This window comes from Morone saxatilis, unplaced genomic scaffold (assembly GCF_004916995.1).
Source record: "Morone saxatilis isolate NCDOM2014 unplaced genomic scaffold, NCSU_SB_2.0 Contig18, whole genome shotgun sequence".
Taxonomy (NCBI): domain Eukaryota; kingdom Metazoa; phylum Chordata; class Actinopteri; family Moronidae; genus Morone; species Morone saxatilis.
This window is the reverse complement of record NW_023339740.1, coordinates 3,091,879-3,092,114: the sequence shown is the minus strand read 5'-3', so window position 1 is coordinate 3,092,114 and position 236 is coordinate 3,091,879. Positions and strand designations below refer to the sequence as shown.

Genomic DNA, 236 nt, shown 5'->3' with positions numbered 1-236 from the left:
TTAAGTTGGGAAATACACTACAATACAATATCAGATAGGAAAATAAACATTATCCTTTCAAACAGGAATAACTTGAGCGTTCAAGAGGATTCAGTGTAATGTGTGGTACATTCATCAGCTACAGCTACAGTTGCTTGGTAATTTTCACATTCATTCATTTTCACAGACACAAATATGGTTCTGTACGTTTCTGGAATACAGACTTTTTTCAGCTTAATGAGAAAATTCCTTTTAGA

At 33.1% G+C, this 236-nt stretch overlaps 1 protein-coding gene across 1 annotated transcript in view; it reads right to left on the bottom strand.

Moving 5' to 3' along the window:
* iqsec1b (IQ motif and Sec7 domain ArfGEF 1b) overlaps nucleotides 1–236 on the bottom strand; it is a gene marked incomplete in the record, with an annotated part of 59,963 nt that overhangs the window by 13,050 nt on the left and 46,677 nt on the right.